This window comes from Triturus cristatus, chromosome 4_1 (assembly GCF_964204655.1).
Source record: "Triturus cristatus chromosome 4_1, aTriCri1.1, whole genome shotgun sequence".
Classification (NCBI taxonomy): Eukaryota; Metazoa; Chordata; class Amphibia; order Caudata; family Salamandridae; genus Triturus; species Triturus cristatus.
In genome coordinates, this window is record NC_140585.1 from 791248676 (window position 1) to 791267157 (window position 18482).

General features: G+C 50.2%; 1 protein-coding gene across 1 annotated transcript in view; it reads left to right on the top strand.

The window, feature by feature from the left end:
• The window catches only part of CCDC38 (coiled-coil domain containing 38), a 1141020-nt gene that overhangs the window by 334001 nt on the left and 788537 nt on the right, over window positions 1-18482 (top strand). The gene's annotated exons all lie outside the window — the stretch shown is intronic.

Below are 18482 nucleotides of genomic sequence, written 5' to 3' on the forward strand. Positions count from 1 at the left end.
CCGGGCCCCTGGGGGCCCCAGCGGGCGGGCCCGGGTGCTGCCTTCCCCCGTCTCAGGATCGCCGGACCTCACGGAGGTCTGACCCAGCAAACCTGGAGAAAAAGGACCATCGGGAAGGGGCTGAGAGGCAGGTGCGTACCAGGACCCCTGGGGGACCCTGCGGGCGGGCCCGGGTTCTGCCTTTCCCTGTTTCGGAATCACCAGACCTCACGGAGGTCTGACTGACCCTCTCCCTAGTAATCCGAAGAAAAATTACCCCCCTTTCTTGTAATCCGTGCACACAAGGTGACAGAGGGGACCCAAGGCGCGAATGTAATCAACCTACTGGAGCCCTCGCTGGGATCGGGGAGGAAAATGAGCCCTCATCAGAACTTCCAGGAAAGCCCGGCCATCTGGTCGCCCCATTGGAAAGTATTGCGTGCGACCAGATGGCCGAAGGGATAGGCGTGACAAGATGGCCGAGGGGATAGGCGCGACCAGATGGCCGAGAGGAAAGGCGCGACCAGATGGCTGGGCTCGAAAGGGCAGCCATCTGGTCGCTCTGTGCCCCAATGAAAGAGTGAGCGGGCACCGGGGCATGGGGGACCGGAGGCCCAGTGCCCCAGCTGGGCCCCAGTCATGGAGGCTGCGTGGGGGACCCGACGGGCCCTCCGACCCAGGGCCCGCGGACACCTTGACAAGCAGGGGAGGCCTGCACAGGACCGACAGACCCCTGTCCTGGGCCCTTGGCGGAGCGGCAGGCCGGGGGATGGGGGCCGGGCCCCTGGACCCAGCCGGGGCTCCCAGGCCCAGAGGCGCAGGGGAAGCCTCCCTGGGCCCGATGGACCCCGTCCCGGGCACCCTGCCACGTGGCAAGACCCAGGATGGAGCCCGGGGTGGGGAGGCTGCCCTCCCCGGGGCCCTCGGAGCCCCCAGCTGGAGCTCCTGAACCCAGCCATGCAAGGGGAGGCTCCCCGGGCATAACAGAACCCCGTCCCGGGCCTTTGGCAGTGCCGCAGGCCAGGGGACGGGGTCCAGGGCCGGAGCCCCCGACTCGGGGTCCGGCGGGTCCCCTGGACCCAGCCGGGGCTCCCAGGCCCAGAGGCGCAGGGGAAGCCTCCCCGGGCCCACCGGACCCCGTCCCGGGCACCCTGCCACGCGGCAGGACCCTGGACGGAGCTGGGGGTGGGGAGGCTGCCCCCGGGGGCCCCAGCCAGAGCACCTGAACCCAGCCTAGCAAGGGGAGGCTCCCCGGGCACAACGGAACCCCGTCCCGGGCCTATGGCAGTGCCGCAGGCCGGTGGACAGGGCCCAGGGCCGCAGCCCCCCGACCCGTGGCCCGGTGGGGCCCCTGGACCGAGCCGGGGCTCCCAGGCCTGGAGGCGCAGGGGAAGCCTCCCCGGGCCCACCAGACCCCTTCCCGGGCACCCTGCCACGTCGCAGGACCCACGACGGAGCCCGGGGTAGGGCGGGCGCCCTCCCCGGGGCCCTCAGGGGCCCGGCCGGAGCTCCTGAACCTAGCCAAGCAAGGGGAGGCTCCCCAGGCACAACGGAACCCCGTTGCGGGCCTTTGGCAAGGTGGGGGATGGGGCCCGGGGCCGGAGCCCTCGACACAGGGCCCGGCAGGGCCCCTGGACCCAGCCAGGACTCCCAGGCTTGGAGGCGCAGGGGAAGTCTCCCTGGGCCTGCCGGATCCCCATCCCGGGCACCCTGCCACGCGGTAGGACCCAGGACAGAGCCCGTGGTGGGTAGGCCCCCCTCCCCGGGGCCCTTGGGAGCCGCAGAACCCAGCTGAGCAGGGGGAGGCTCCCCAGGCATGACAGAACCCTGTCCCAGGCCTTTGGTTGGCCGGCAGGCCGCGGGACGGGGTCCGGCGCCGGAGCATCCGACCCGGGGCCCCTGGACCCAGCGGGGCTCCCAGGCCCGGAAGTGCAGGGGAAGCCTCCTGAGTCCCGCCGGAAAACCGTCCCGGGCACCCTGCCATGCGGCAGGACCCAGGACGGAGCCCGGGGTGGGAAGACCGCCCTCCCCGGGGCCCTCAGGGGCCCCGGCCGGAACTCCTGAACCAGCCAAGCAAGGGGAGGCTCCCCGGGCACAACGGAACCCCGTCCCGGGCCTTTGGCAGTGCCGGGGGACGGGGCCCAGGGCTGGAGCCCCTGACCCGGGGCCCAACAGGTCCCCTGGACCCAGCCGGGGCTCCCAGGCCTCGTGGCGCAGGGGAAGCCTCCCCGGGCCCGCCAGACCCCATCCCAGGCACCCTGCCATGCGACAGGACCCAGGATGGAGCCCGGGGTGGGGAGGTTGCCCTCCCCGGGTCCCTCAGGAGCCCTGGCCGGAGCTCCTGAACCCAGCCAAGCAAGGGGAGGCTCCCAAGGAACAACGGAACCCCGTCCCAGGCGGAGGAAGAGAGTGACCCTCTCCCAGACCTGCTGACTCAGAACCCTGATGATGGTTCAGTTGATGGTGTGGTCATTTCTGACAGCCTCACTAACCATCAGCAACAGGACTGCAGACAAGTTCTACAGGCCTACAGACATATGTTCTCTCTGACCCCAAATCAGACATACTGGTGCACTCATGAGGTGGACACTGGTGACAGTCTGCCTGTGAAGAGTAAAATCTACAGGCAACCTGACCATGTCAGGGACTGCATAAAGATTGAGGTACAAAAGATGTTGGAGCTGGGAGTCATTGAACCTTCAGAGAGCCCTTGGGCTAGTCCTGTAGTTCTGGTGCCAAAACCTCACACCCAAGATGGTAAGAGAGAGATGAGGTTTTGCGTGGATTACAGAGGTCTCAATGCTGTCACTAGGACAGATGCCCACCCAATACCTAGGGCAGATGAGCTCATTGACAGATTGGCAGCTGCCAAGTTTTTGAGTACATTTGACCTGACATCAGGCTACTGGCAAATCAGACTAGCTGAGAGTGCAAAGGCCAAAACTGCATTCTTAACCCCAGGAGGACATTATCAATTTGTGGTAATGCCCTTTGGCTTGAAGAATGCACCTGCCACTTTCCAAAGGTTGGTGAATCAAGTCCTTACAGGCCTGGATGACTACTGTGCAGCTTATCTTGATGATATTGCTGTCTTTAGCTCCACCTGGGAGGATCACCTGGTCCACCTGAGGAATGTTTTAGAGGCCCTGCAAAAGGCAGGCCTCACTATCAAGGCCACTAAGTGCCAGATAGGGCAGAGCAAGGTTGTGTACCTGGGCCACCTAGTAGATGGGGGTCAGGTTCAACCACTGGAGAGCAAGATCCAGACCATAAAGAACTGGACTCCTCCAATTACCCAGACTCAGGTCAAGCTTTCTTGGGCCTGACTGGGTACTACAGAAAGTTTGTTAAGAACTATGGGTCCATTGTGACACCACTTAATGACTTGACCTCTAAGAAGATGCCAAAGAAAGTTCAGTGGACAGTAAGCTGTCAGAAGGCATTTGATGACCTGAAGCAGGCCATGTGCACTGCACCTATATTGAAAAGTCCAGACTACTCCAAAGAGTTCATTGTCCAGACAGATGCTTCTGAGTTGGGTGTGGGAGCTGTTCTTTCACAACTGAATATAGATGGTCAAGACCAGCCCATTGCTTTTATTAGTAGAAGGCTGACCCCTAGAGAGAAACGTTGGTCAGCTATTGAGAGGGAGGCCTTTGCTGTGGTTTGGGCCCTGAAGAAGCTGAGGCCATACCTGTTTGGCACTCACTTCAAGATTCAGACAGACCATAAGCCCCTCTTGTGGCTAAATCAGATGAAGGGTGAAAATCCCAAACTTCTTAGGTGGTCCATTTCCCTACAGGGGATGGACTTCACAGTGGAACATAGACCTGGGACTGACCATGCCAATGCAGATGGACTCTCCAGATATTTCCACTTAGAACATGAAGACTCAACTGGTCAAGGTTAGTTTAATGTCCCTAAGTTTGGGGGGGGGGGGTTGTGTAGGAGAGTAGGGTCTGCTTTCTATGTTCACCCCCACTTTTTGCTTTTGCTTCACTGGTTTTTGACTTAGATGTGGCTGTGGGCCTGCTAATCAGACCCACAGCCCAGCTGTTCTCTCTCTAAATTCATACTATGTACTTTAGGTACATAACCCAATTGGTAATGATCACCTTCTTGGGCCCTGTACAGTGTACCTTAGGTACCCAGGGCATAGGTGTACCCTAGGCCTACCAGGGGCTGCAGCATGTATTATGCCACCCTTGGCTGGCCTTCCATTATGAAACAACTGGCTGATCACTCAGCTGGGGCAAGGTCGTGTAATCACCCCTTGCTTAGGTGTAGTATTCCTATACCTACCTTATATATAGACACATGGGTAACCTATCAGTCACTCCTATGGCAGGCCTTAACAATCCTGAAGGCAGAGTGCTTGGTAACATGTGAGATGGTGCTCTAGCGTGAGCTGAGCCTGTCTGCAGCTTTCGGAACCATGTCCTTATAGCTGTTCTATGATGTCGCCTATCATATACTCTTAAAGTGCCTTATAATCCTCGCGGTTATGGTAACTATGGTTTGGCTTTATCAAAAATGTCATGTAAGGTGTCTAACACTTTGGAATACTACCCCCACACCATTTCTGGTGATGAGGATAGTATTCGTCCCTTCTAGAGGGAGAAGGCATGTTGAAGACCTACTACCCGGTTAAAGTTAACCAGAGCCCCAGCATTACAAAATGGATGCTGCTGCCACAGACACAAGTCTGACCTCCTGCTGCTGGGAGTCCTTCCAGCGAGGGAGGCTTGGACAATAGGTTTCCTGCCTTAGACAGGACTTAGTGTATTGGGGCAGGGAGGGATGAATGAAACGAGACACTGCCTGGGGCACACAAGGTGTCCCATGCATAGTCCGGTTCAAACCAGTGCTGGGGCACTCCAGCCCCAGTCCTGGCGCGAAACTGGACAAAGGGAAGGGGGTGTAACCACCCCCCTCCCTGGTCCCACCCATAGGCGGGACCTAGCAGGTAACCCAGCCCCCCAGATTAGTATAAGAGTGGGAGCTGAGTCCCTAGGACTTTGGATTATCCTGATAACTGAAACTTGAACAGAAACTCTGGACCTTCGACAAGGAGTGGCCACCCTGTGCAAACAGGCACCATCAAGCGACCTGCCGTTTGCGTTGCCCGAAGTTCTACGAGGAACCGACTGCAGAGCCCGACCAGCGCCTTGACTTCCAGACTTCTCCGACCCTGATCCACATCCACAGCAAAGCTGAGATCCGTGGAGGCGACGAGAGACATGGGACCGGCTACCTGGGAAAATTGGCTACTAGCTTCCAGCGCAGCTTCTGAGGCATCCTCGAAGTTGTGCTCTGGGGATTGAGAAGCCCCAACCCCGAGCACCATCTGCACCGAAGATCAGCCCTCCACACTCCACGAATTCTGCGTGGGGCCCTTCTGCATTTTTCTGCTCGACGTGTCTGTCCGGTTGCTTGCCCGTTGGCTAGTGACCTCTGCGACGACGAACCCTTGACTTTCCACCACTGGTTTGGCTCCTCCAGACTGGCCCTTGCTTCCCTGTGAAAGAGAAGCACCTCAGGCCTTCCTGGTCTGCAACAGAAGCGAATCCTTCATTCTGCGTGGGTTGCGCTTGCCATGGCTTGTTGGGTCCAAACTCGACATCGACGCCGCCGACAGCAAGAGCCCTCGTGGGACAGCTCGCCTTCTGGTTCTGGTCATCTTCGACGCCTCCTGGTACCCGTGGCTGCTGCGACAAGCTTCACCTCTTCACCTGCATCTTCACGACATCGCCTGGTTCCTTCTTGGTTCCTTCCCGGCTCCTGGCTGGTGACCTAGACTCTGTCCCCTCTGCTTGCAGGTATCCTCCTTCTTGATTCCATCCTTGGAATCCACCGGACACTCTTCACTGACTGCCTGTCAGCATCTTTTCTTCAGGCATCCATAGGAGTCGACGACGAAACCCGACGCAAGTTCACACCTATGCACCCGCAGCTCGTGGGCTAGGTAACTTGAGTACTCCGGTGCTCACAAGGGTATTGACTGTCCTACTGTCTAATTTCCAAGTCTCTAACTCCTAGTTCCTTCCAAAGTGTCCTAAAACTCTTAATTTCTAAACATTACTATTTCTATCGACTTTAACGCATTACGCGTGAGTGTTTCCACTCTGCACCTGAATCCCGTGGGCCACCCACTGCCTAGCAACTGATAGGATAGTGTAGCCCCAGCGATTCCCTAGGCCTAGGCCTAACCTGTGTTCGTGATAGTGGTTCTTATACCACTTACTTAGTATATGGTTTGCGTGGCCCCTAGGGCCTAACTGTATTACTTACCTGTGTGACTTATGTATGCTTAAATAAGACTGTGTTGTACTTACCTCGAATCTCATAAAGAGTGCTGAGGGTATTTTGACTAGAATAAATAAATTCTATTTTTATAATATATCTGTTGTGGTGTCCTTTCATTTGGTATTCAAGGGGTTGCAAATGGTATAACAGCTGGCTTCACATGCCATACAGAGTTTAGCCTAAGACTGCTCTTGTCCATGCTATCACTAGGATAGCTGGTCTATAAGGTTGACTTTACAACCAATCATCATAAGGGTTGTTTGGACTGATACAGGGTGTACACTAGAACTAGTGACATCATATATCAGGCCAACTTCTCACAATCAGGAGGAAGGCTATCCCTTCACTTTCCTACACAAACAACCTGCTCCGCTGTAACTCGGGCGTCGAAGCACAGCTGGATTGCATTAGGTGATCCAGCTGGGCCCCGATGATGAAGCATGCCACCTACTAGGTAGGTGGGTGAGGGGTTTCCTAAAACTACCTACAGTTGTTTGCACTCCTTTCTTTTGAAGGTTGTGGCCAGTACCTTTTAATTAAAAGGTTGGACATGTACTTTCAAGTTTTACATGTCCTGGTAGTGAAAAACTCCCAAATTCGTATTTCACTACTGCAAGGCCTACCCCACCCGTAGGATAACATTGGGAATTTCTTATTCAGTCAGTCAGTCAAAAAGGCTTTATTTCGATATAAATATATCTTAAAAAGCATAACAACAGCATTCATACAATAAAAAGATAAAAGGGAAGCAGTGCAAGGAAAAATATTTAGACAGTTCATACTACTACTAAAACCAATAAATTAGCTAAAAACAGAAGTTTAAAAAACAGATTAAACAACAAGCAAAAGCCTAGATGACCTAATACGCCAAGCCCAGCCTAAGAACTTGGCTAAACCACAAGCAAAGAGGGGCCTTGAATCATTTTTTAATATTCGTAAGGCTTCTATGCAATGTCTGGTACCAAGTTCTCTACAAAGCGGTTTTAACCACCTACTCCGGGGGGCTGCATAGGCGGGACATTCAAACAAGAAGTGAGGGACAGACTCAGACCGCTTATCACAAAATGGACAGAGGGAATTTGTTTGAGGTGGGACTTTCCACCTGGAAGTTAGTTCTCCTACAGGGAGTAAACCTATTCTAAATTGAAAATATAGGGCCCTGTCTTTACGATTAGAGATAACATCCAGGTAAGGTTCACAAAAATAAATTTCTTTAACCAAAAGAAAATCCAGAGTGGACCTGCACAGATTGGCATTACTGCTTCTGGTACCCGCCACCCAGCTCCAATAAATCTTTTTAGCTCAGACTTAGGTGGTGCAGTTCTATTGGACCAGGCCTCGCCAAGACCAAGGCAAACAAGGAGACGCTTAACCTCCCTCAGCCAAAAGATCTTGGACCAGCCTGTTAACCTCAGCACCTCATTAAGGCCCTCCGCATAGCTAGATAGTTCAGGTGTTCTCCATATGCGCGCCCATAAAAGAAGTGGGCGGAGCCTAGCCTGATCGCTGATTGGTCGGGTGCCTAGGTCCAAAAGCAGTGGAAGAGTTGGGGTACTATATGGAAGCCCCATAAGATCTTTATGGAATTTGTTTTCTGAGCGAGACAGATGGTCAACCTTATGGACGCCCCAGAGTTCCGCCCCATAAAGAGCTGCGCTAACCCCCCTTGCCCTATATATATCAAGGACAGGAGCAATAGGTTTCAATGATGAAGCACGATGTTCCTTAAGCAAGGCACCCGCCACCCTCTTGTGGGTCAGCAACATTTTTTGGTGGTGGCACTTCCAGCTCATGGAATCGCAGAGGCGGATACCAAGATAATCAAATTCTGACACTCTATCGAGGGGAACAGAGTCCAAAGATGGAGGTTTAGCCAACCTTTTCGGGGGGTTAAGGACCAAATACTTGGTCTTAGCTGTATTAATAACTAACCCTCTCACATCACAGAAGGACTTGAAGTTGGTTAATAGACTCTGCAAACCCACCGGGGTTTTAGAAATCAGGAGGGTGTCATCCGCAAATAGAAGGGTAGGGATTCTTCTGCCAGCCAGGGTTGGTGCATCTGCAGGATGTTGTAGCAGATGCTCCACCACTCCGTTGACATACAAAGAAAACAGAGTGGGGGCAAGAACACAACCCTGGCGTACCCCTCTATTTACTGGAATGCGGGGTATTTTTTGCCCCTGATTTCCCCACCTGATCTGGGCAAAATTTTCCGAATGGAGATTTATCAACAAGCTCAGCAAATAAGGTGGGATACCCTGTTCGCTGAGCACACTCCATAATTGGCTACGGGGAACTAGGTCAAAGGCAGTCCGTAAATCAATAAAAGCAAGGTACAGGCTGCCTTTGCCCAGTAGAACCACCTTCCAGTATAACATTAAGAGGCGAAAGGATTGCTCTATTGTCCCCGTGCCTGATCTAAAGCCAGCCTGAAAGTCCGAAAGAATGCCCTTTTCCTCTACCCATTGTAATATCCTTGCCAGAACCACTTTTCCTGCCACTTTTTGTGAGGTATCTAGCAGGCTTATTGGGCGATAATTAGCTGGGTCGTTCCATTCGGTAAGCTGTAATTTCTAGGGCCCGATTCCGATCTCGCTAGGAAATCCCTCTTTACGACTCGGATCTGGAGGGCTTTCCAAGCAAGACGCGCTTGGGGGTCCGAACGAGCGAGTACAATGCTGCTGTATGCTTACTGACTCGGTTCAATCGGACTCCCATTGGACTCTATGGGAGCCCGTGTACAGACGCGTACACAGGCTCCCATAGCAGATAAGGGGTGGGTGGGGAAAAGCGTACACCCTGTGGCGGGCAACCCATGCTGCCTGCCACACGGTGCATGCTTGGATCGGGGGGGGGGCCCATGTACACAACCCTGTGACAGATTCAGAGCACCCCGGGTGAAGGGGGGCCTGCTACGGCCCCCCGAAGTAAGCTTCCGATAGCCGTTTCGTCTCGCTGAGATCGAAGCGAAGCGACTGTCAGAATCGGGCATCGTACTCGCTCGGTCGGAATCCGGGTCCATAGCGTGGCACGATTCGGCTACGAACGAGTCGTACGGACAGGTTCGGGTCCCAGAAATGATTAATTCGCCGTGTACGCTATCTTCACATCGTACTTGGTTGTTCGGACCTGTGTACGAATCGGTGGTAAACAAGGGCTATGAATCAGATCTGGGAAAGCCAAATCCGATTCAGAGGCCTTCCGAAGGACATAGGAACCGGGCCCCTAATTGGGAGTAGGTGGATGTGTCATTTTTAGTACCTATGATATTGTAATGACAAACCCTTTTCAATGGTAAAGTCACATTTTTCATTACAATTTTGAAAATGCCACTTATAGAAAGTTGCAAAAAGAACAATTGGATGTATATAAAGCTGAACAATGTCAAACATTCACCCCATTTCTGAGATCTGGGACTAAATCCATTGTTTTGTTGTTCCCCATGCCATTCCAGTTTAAACCCAGTCATATGCAAATTAGTCTTGACCCAGCTCCCCATGGGAACAGCTCACCCGAACTGCCAGGTCAGGTCCTCCCTGGACCAGAAACAAGTATCCTGGGGCCGGTTTTGGGGTATCATCCCTCATCTACCAGGCTAGCTTGACTCCAGTAGCATGGAGAGCACTGGACCCACATCTGGGCATACCCGTCCCATTTCGGGGTGACAAATATAAAAAAGATCAATTGATGGACAGAATGCTGAACAATGTCAAACATTCGCCCCATTACAGAGATCTGGGACTAAATCCATTGATTTTTAATCCCATGCCATTCCAAAACCCAGCCATGTGCCAATCAGCCTTGACCCTGCTTCCCATAGAAACAGACCAGCCCGAACTGCCAGGCCAGGTCCTCCCTGGACCGGAAACAAGCATCCTGGGACAGGGTTCAGGGTATCACCCCATATAAGTCAGGCTAGCTTGACAACCAGGTGCATGGAAGGCACGGGACCCACGTCTGGGCATTCCCATTTCGGGGTGACAAATATAAAAAAGAACAATTGATGGACAGAATGCTGAACCATGTCAAACATTCACCCCAGTACAGAGATCTTGGCCTAAATCCATTGTTGATTTGCTCCCGATGCTATTCCAGTCCAAACCAAGCCATATGCAAATCAGTCTGGACCCTGTTCCCCATGGGAACCGTCCAGCCCGAACTGCCAGACCAGGTCCTCCCTGGACCCGAAATGAGCATCCTGGGACCGGTTTCGGGGTATCACCCCTCATCAGCCAGGCTAGCTTGACTCCAGTGGCATGGAGAGCACGGGACCACATTTTTAAGTCAAGTTTCCATTGCCCAGTGTCATTCTTGTGGAATAAGTCAGACAAATTCTCAAAGCAAAGAAAATATAAACAATTAGCTTAAATCTCCTGAAAAAAATCAATACATTTCACATATCAGAGTTTTAGATCCCCAGAACTTTGAACTTAACCTTTAGGTAATGAAATTATTCCAGTCATTTTGGCATAAAATAAAGAAGCATTATTATCATGAAAAAAGACAGTAATTTTTAAAAATGACCTGTAAAGGTTTCAGTAAGTGCATCCAAGTCTGAGTTGTATAAAAGTCAAAAGCAAATTTTAGAACACAATTAACCCCTTCGCTGCTAGGCCTTTTCCCCCCATGTGCTAAGCCTTTTTTTGTCTATTTGGGGTAGTGCGCGCTTAGGCCCCTGTAACTTTTTGACCACATAAGGTATTCACACCAAATTTGCGTCCTTTTCTTCCAACATCATGGGGATTCTAAAGGTACCCAGGGTTTGTGGATTATCCTGGATGGGACCCAGAAATTATCCAAAATACAGCTATATTTTGGGTTTTTTGGGAAAAATGGGAAAAACGGGCTGCAAATGGAAGCGTCTGGGTTTTTCCCTGCAAATGTTATCAAAAAAGGGGTTGTGGGGCTGAAATCACCATTTTCCCAACTTTTAGGGAATGACAGACTTTTGTCAGAAAACCAACAATTTTTACACAGTTTTGGCATTTTTCCGGGACATAGCCTATTTTTGCGATTTTTTGTGCTTTCAACTAACCCTGGGCGCGACACTACGCTTCGCCCACGTAGTGTACGTAGCGCTGCCTGCTTCGCAGTTTTCGAAGTAGGCGAAGCAGGCAGCGCCTACGTACACTACGTGGGCGAAGCGTAGCTGCCTGCCGCCCACCACCCGCCTCGCGCCCGCCGTACTTTTAAAAGGTAAAATAAATTTGTAATAAAGCAAATTAGGCACTTACCTGACGCGCGGCGTCTCCCGGGGCTCCCTCTTCCTGTTTTTCAATTTTCCTGACAAATGCGCATGCGCGGACGCCCGCGCATGCGCATTTCTCGCAAGAAATGCGCATGCGCGGGCGTCCGCGCATGCGCATTTGTCAGGAAAATTGAAAAACAGGAAGAGGGAGCCCCGGGAGACGCCGCGCGTCAGGTAAGTGCTTTTAATTTGCTTTATTACAAATTCATTTTATCGTTTAAAAGTAGGGTGGGTGGGTGGCGGGTGGCGCGTAGTGGGGCTACGCGAAGCGCGTAGTGTGCGTAGATTTGGGCACACTACGTGCTGCTTCACGTAGCCCCACTACGCCCACTACGCCCACCCTTACTTTCAACCTCCTTCCAGTTAATGGTAGAAATGGGTGTGAAAGTAATAATGGATCCTGGAAAGCTATACATTTTAGAAAAGTAGACAAATTCTGAATTCTGCAAGGGGTCATTTGTGTAGCTCCATCAAGGTTTCTTTATAGAAACTAACAGTTAAATTTAGGAAAAATTGAAAATTAGTTGAAAAAAACAGCCTTTTGTGTCAACATTTTCACCTGTATCTTCTTCTAATCATGACAGCCCTTTGAAAGCAATATACCATTACATCCGCTGGACCTTCCTGGTTGTGGGGATATATAGGACTTGTAGGTTCACCAAGAACCCGACGAACCCAGAGTCAAAAACTGAACAGCAATTTGCACTCGGTTTTTATTATGTTCCGGGTATATAGCAATTATTGTGGGAAAATGTATACATGGAAAATCGGTATGAAAGACACCTATGTATTTCTAAAATGGGAACAAATTATAGAGTTTAGAAACAGTACATATTTACATATTTTCGAAATTGGGAATACTTATACTAGCATGAGAATTATCGGTCATTTTTCAAAATGACTTCTTTTTTACACAATGTCTTTCATTTGGAAGGCAGAAATGCATCAAAAATCTATCGATAATAACAGTTGCTTTACAAATCTGAATTACCTTACGTCTCCCGATAAAAATGGTACCTCACTTGTGTCGGTAGGCATAGTGCCCATGACAGGAAATGGCTCAAAACCCAACGTGAACACACCACATTTTCACAATGAAAATGTACCCTTTTTTTGCGAAGTGTCTAGCTGTAGTTTTTGAACACTAGCTCTGCCGACACCTAGGGAAACCTAGCAAACCTATACATTTTTGAAAAGTAGACACCCAGGGGAATCCAGGATGGGGTGACTTGACTGCCTCCCACCAGGGTCTGCTACCCAGAATCCCTTGCAAACCTAAAAAATTGTCCAAAAAAACACATTTTCCCCACATTTCTGTGGTGGAAATTTCTGGAACCCACCCCGCGTTCCCCAAAGTCTTACGAGAAAAATGGTACCTCACTTGTGTGAGTCGGCCTAGTGCCCGCGACAGGAAACGGCGCAAAACGCAACATGGTCACACCTCAACTTCGCAGTGAAAAATTACCCTTTAATGGCAAAGTGCCTAGCTGTAGTTTGGAAACCTAGCAATCCTATACATTTTTGAAAACTAGACACCAAGGGGAATCAGGTTGGGGTGACTTGACTGCCTCCCACCAGGATCCGTTACCCAGAATCCCTGGCACACCTGAAAGATTGTCAAAAAAAACAAATTTTCCCCACATTTCTGTGGTGGAAAGTTCTGGAATCTGCGTGGATCCACAAATTTCCACCCACCACGTGTTCCCCAAAGTCTTACGAGAAAAATGGTACCTCACTTGTGTCGGTCGGCCTAGTTCCCGCAACTAGAAACGGCGCAAAACGCAACATGGTCACACCTCAATTTCGCAGTGAAAAATAACCCTTTTTTGGCAAAGTGCCTAGCTGTCGTTTTTGAACCTTAGGTCTGCCGGCACCTAGGAAAACCTAGCAAACCTATACATTTTTTAAAACTAGACTCCAAGGGAAATCCAGGATGGGGTGACTTAGCTGCCTCCCACCAGGTTCTGTTACCCAGAATCCCTTGCAAGCCTAAACAATTGTCAAAAAACACACATTTTCCCTACTTTCTGTGGTGGAAAGTTCTGGAATCTGCATGGATCCACACATTTCCACCCACCCCGCGTTCCCCAAAGTCTCACAAGAAAAATGATGCCTCACTTGTGTGGGTCAGCCTAGGGCACGCGACAGGAAACGGCACAAAACGCAACGTGGTCACACCTCAATTTCACAGTGAAAAATGACCCTTTTTTGGCAAAGTGCCTAGCTCTAGTTTGTGAACCCTAGCTCTGCCGTCACCTAAGGAAACTGACCAAACCCACACATTTCTGAAAACTAGACACCCGGGGGCTTCAAGGGAGGTATGGCTAGCGTGGATCCCCCAACATTTCCTTACCCAGAATCACCTGCAAACCTCAATTGTAGCTGAAAAAATCACTTTGTTCATACATTTTTGTGTGGGAAAGTGTGGCATCACTGGGCTCACACAAATTTCCTACCACCCAGTGTTCCCCCATGTCTCCTGATAACAAGCATTGAAAATGCACTAGGCCTCGCCTTTTATTAAGTTAAAGCCATTCGCTTTGCTAATGGTATTATATAGCAAAGCAAATGGGTATATTGTAATAGTACAGTTCAAAACCAATTGCTAGATCCACACGAAGATTTTGGAGTATTCAGATGTTCTTTATTCCAAGACGTGGTACAACCATATTCACAGCCAACGCGTTTCGCCCAAACATGGGCTTTTTCAAGGCTGTTTAGGGATCATACAAAGATATGGAATGTATCCTTAATTTATACAAGTAAACATTTAATTTAAAAACATAGTAAAAACAAAAGGGAGTAAGAAAAAGAGACGTTTTGAAGGAAAGACAGTCGGAATAAAGAAAAAGAAAAGAGAAAAAGTTATGACGAACAGGGAAGAAACAGCAAATTGTTTCAACAATTTAGGAAAAGAGGAGTGGAGAAGACAAAGCTAGTACATTACCGTCAAGTGACTTACTGAACCATGTGACCCGAGAAAAGCGTGCGAAAAACGGAACTAGCACATTACCAACAAGTGATTGGATCAACCATGTGACCTGACAGAATGTCAGAAGAGAAAGCACAGAAACGAAGAGACTGACGTCCTGATAGAAGCACCTTGTGGATTTTCACCAAGTGAACAAAAATCTGATGCAAAGAAAACCCAGTAGATAATGAATAAAAATAGGATAGATTCTTAAGGAAAAAACGAGGGAACAGTCGCTTACCATGGAATTTACAACGTAGATGCACGAAACTATTTTTCACAGGTATTGGGTCATTTATTGTAGATAGAGTCTATGAATAAATAAGGGCACGAGTAAGTGATTATCCAAAGAAGAAAATTAGACCAGAAGTTCCTTAGACCCAGAGACACAAAAAATCTACTCACCTAACTGAAGAGTAACATGTGAGCGCTCATAAATTGTGAAGGACAGTGCACCAGGGATTAAAGTTCCCAAGAAGTCCTGGTAATGTTAGGTCTGTAGAAGCAATCGAATATCAATGCTAGACACTAAGTATATCATGGAAAGCTTAGCGTGGGTACAATATAACAGCTAACATGAGCCGCCCAAAGGAAATACGACAAGACCCTACCTATAAGTAAGCCCACTAAGTCCGTTGAAAGAATTGAATATCAAACCAAACACTTGGTTTGGCATAGAAAGTTTAGTGCGAGTACAAAGTACAGCTAACACGAGCCTAAAAGAAACAAGACAAGACCCTACCTGTGAGTAAGCTCACCAGGTAAAACATAAATGCTAACGAAGTCCAAACGTATAGCCAATATTCCCACCAAAGCCGTAATGTGAGCCAATAAGGAAGGCTGTCCCATAACATATTGATATTCGATTCCTTCTACAGACCTAACATTACCAGGACTTCTTGGGAACTTTAATCCCTGGTGCACTTTCCTTCACGATTTACGAGCGCTCACATGTTACTCTTCAGTTAGGTGAGTGGATTTTTTGTGTCTCTGGGTCTAAGGAACATCTGGTCTAATTTTCTTCTTTGGATAATCACTTACTCGTGCCCTTATTTATTCATAGACTCTATCTTCAACACCTGTGAAAAATAGTTTCGTGCATCTACGTTGTAAATTCCATGGTAAGCGACTGTTCCCTCGTTTTTTCCTTAAGAATCTATCCTATTTTTATTCATTATCTACTGGGTTTTCTTTGCATCAGATTTTTGTTCACTTGGTGAAAATCCACAAGGTGCTTCTATCAGGACGTCAGTCTCTTCGTTTCTGTGCTTTCTCTTCTGACATTCTGTCAGGTCACATGGTTGATCCAATCACTTGTTGGTAATGTGCTAGTTCCGTTTTTCGCACGCTTTTCTCGGGTCACATGGTTCACTAAGTCACTTGACGGCAATGTACTAGCTTTGTCTTCTCCACTCCTCTTTTCCTAAATTGTTGAAACAATTTGCTGTTTCTTCCCTGTTCATCATAACTTTTTCTCTTTTCTTTTTCTTTATTCCGACTGTCTTTCCTTCAAAACGTCTCTTTTTCTTCCTCCCTTTTGTTATTACTATGTTTTTAAATTAAATGTTTACTTGTATAAATTAAGGATACATTCCATATCTTTGTATGATCCCTAAACAGCCTTGAAAAAGCCCATGTTTGGGCGAAACGCGTTTGCTGTGAATATGGCTGTACCACGTCTTGGAATAAAGAACATCTGAATACTCCAAAATCTTCGTGTGGATCTAACAATTGGTTTTGAACTGTACTATCACAATATACTCATTTTTTGTGTTGCCTCTCATATCTCTTTGAACTTATGTTGTATTTGAGGTCATTTAAGCAGCTGGCCATTTGAGGTCGGCAATACTTGCACTACTGCATGGTGACTGGTCCAGGCTGTGCACTCACGCATAACCTAGCTGCTTTCTTCTTTAAACGGTAAGCAAAGCAAATGGCTTTAATTTAATAAAAGGCGAGGCCTATTGCATTTTCAATGCTTGTTTTCTTTCAGAGCGGAATGTTTCCAACCCACGTGACTTCCAGTTTCATGGTTCTCGACGCTGCTTTACCAGAAACCACAGCGGCCCCCAAGCACAGCGAAAGATGTCACCGAAACAAAGTGAGATATCGACGGCAGATAGGGAGAGCCTGGGAGGCAGAGAGAACTGCGGGGAAGAGTCAGAGAGTGGTAGGAGGAGGGAGAGGGGCAGTCGGACCAGAGAAAGAGCTAGGAGAGTGAGAGGGCAGAGAAGGGCAGAGACAGAGGGGCAGTCAGAGCGGCGAGAGTAAGCGCGCAGAGAGCCTGGGAGGCAGAGAGAGCAGCGGGGCAGAGTCAGAGAGTGGCAGGAGGAGGGAGAGGGGCAGTCAGCCCAGAGATAGAGCTGGGAGAGGGAGAGGGCAGAGACAGAGCGGCGAGAGTAAGAGTGCAGGGCAGAGAAAGAGGGGCAGTTTAGAACCACAGGCAGAGCGGGGAGAGTAAAAGGACAGAGTCAGAGAGAGGTAGAAGGAGGCAGTGGGTAATTAGACGACCGCTGGCAGAGCGGGGACAGAGAAGGACAGAGTCAGGGAGGGTAAGAAAAAGCCAGAGGGACAGTCAGTCCAAAGACAGAGCGGGAGATTAAGGGGTCTAAAAAGGGCAGAGCTAGACAGGTGTAGAAGGAGGCACCGGGGAGTCAGAGAGCATAGAAGGGTAGAGTTAGCAGGGCTGAGAAGACCCCGCCGGCTCACGGAGAGTCCAGGGAGAGACGGCGGTGTGTGGAGACCGGCTGGGGTGATTAGGGGCAGGAGCGGAGGCAGAGGGTAGTCTGTCCTGGCGGAGAGACCGCTGCCTGCTGCAAGAGACGTGGTCGGAGCGCTGCGGACAGAGACACCGCTGCAGTGAGGCAGCCCGGCACGTGGGTCCGTGGCAAGAAGCGCGAAGCGTGGGCACCGGCACACTGACTTTGGTACCGGCGAGAGAAAGTAAATGCCCTCAAACCTTTCTGGGCCACTAGGCGCTCCGTACCGACCTCTGCTTTCGTTTGCCGGCTTTGCCTACCGTTACAGGCACCTGTCATTAAAACAAAAAAGGGACTGCTGCGTAGATCTGGGAATGTGACCATACTAAAATGGCGGTTACGTTTCCGTTTTTCCAGCCATTGAAACGTAGCAGCTCCTTTGAGAGGCATGCCACAAGACTCGGACAGCAACGACCAGAACTACAGCAGCAGCTCCCCTCCACCCAGCAACAGACAGGTACCGCTTCCCTCCAACCAAAAACAAACAGGTACCGAGCGCCTCCACCCAGAAACTGAGACAGCCTTACTCTGTCAGATACAAGCAGTTCAACTCCATCGAGAAACTACCTGACTCTCCATGTCCAGCGACAAACAGGCACAAGCAAACTCGACTTCACTCCGTCGAGCGACAAACTGGCAAACATGACTTCACTGCTTCACTGTTTTAGAGCTGTCCCAGTTGGACTGGCTCGCGAGCCGTCACTGTTGGACTGGCTCGCATGACTGGTTTCTTATCTTAATGGGGCCATGTGTTTGGCCCCATAAAGATAAAAAACTTTTACGCCAGCAGTAAGTCGGGGCAGCCAGTCCAACTGGGACGGCTCTAAAAGAGAAAAGTGTACGTCACTAGACTCTCTTGTCCAATGGCTGGCCACCGTTTAGCATAAACGGTGACGCCAGCCAATGGAAACGAGGGGCGAGGCATAAAGCTCACTAGAGAAATCTACCCTAAAACATTAAATCTCGCCAGCGAGACTGCGCATGTCTGCGCAGTCTTACGCCAGGCGAGACCTAAAAATGGTGCCTCACTTGTGTGGGAGGCCCAAGTACCCGCAACAGGGAAGGGCCCAAAACATTTTTTGATAGTCAATGTTGATGTTGCCTCAAAACGTTGGGCTTTTTGCCCACCCGGCGGGGTAGATTGGGGGCTAATGCCCCCATCTGCCCCCCAGGGGAGGCAGAAAGTCCACTAGACGCCAAGGAGTTTTTGGGCAAA